Source organism: Zeus faber, assembly GCF_960531495.2.
Source record: "Zeus faber genome assembly, chromosome: 5".
Taxonomy (NCBI): domain Eukaryota; kingdom Metazoa; phylum Chordata; class Actinopteri; order Zeiformes; family Zeidae; genus Zeus; species Zeus faber.
In genome coordinates, this window is record NC_137192.1 from 10098619 (window position 1) to 10099499 (window position 881).

Genomic DNA, 881 nt, shown 5'->3' on the forward strand with positions numbered 1-881 from the left:
AAATCTACTAAGAAGTGCATGTTTTTTTTTTCTTTTTCAAAAAATGTTTCACTTGACGCACTTATTATTACGTGGTGAGAATGTGGAATTAGTCAGCGGAAACTATATGAATATACTCTGTACGAAGACACTGAGAAAAAAAACTGCTGTAAGATACCTATTTTTGAAGTATTAATTACATTTTAAAAAAAGTTGCTGCTCTCTTTCTCTTGCTCTCCAACGGGCTGAGAGATTTTTCCGTTTTTTTTGGGGCCCATTCATTTTTTTTTACATGTGGGTATTAGGTTTATTTTTGTAGTCTGGTTTAGCGTGTGTTTCCATTTTGTTCACGATGCTTGCTTTTGCTTTTCAGTTTTTTATTTTTTTTTATTTGACAAATTATTTTCTAGAATTTTAAATGTTTTGTTATAATCCCGTTTTCTATATAGAAAAACACAGCCTTCCCCGTTGTGTCTGTATTGTCTTTGACAGCCACATTTCTTCTGTTGCTCTCCGGCCTTCGGGGACAGTGGAAGGTTTTAATAGCCATGCCTGCCGATAGTTGTTCTATTACTCAGTGTATCAGTATTCTTTTCTTCATTCATCTAGATACTGGAAATGTGCTTTAAAAAAATAAAAAAAAAGTCATGTTTGGACAACTTTCCTCTTCATAGATATAACTGAGTTATATCCAAGTACAATTGTTCGCCTCCTCCGCCTCCAAGCCTCGGTTTCATTAAATGCCTCACGGTGCCCGACAAAGTTGAATGACTGCCTATTTGGAATTTTCCAGTCCGGTGTGATATGTAATTGGATAGTTCATTCTTCTCCCCTCGGGGTAGGAAGGGGTCATGGCGGGCCTGTACGGAAACGAGCAGATTCATTTAGATATCATCTAATTT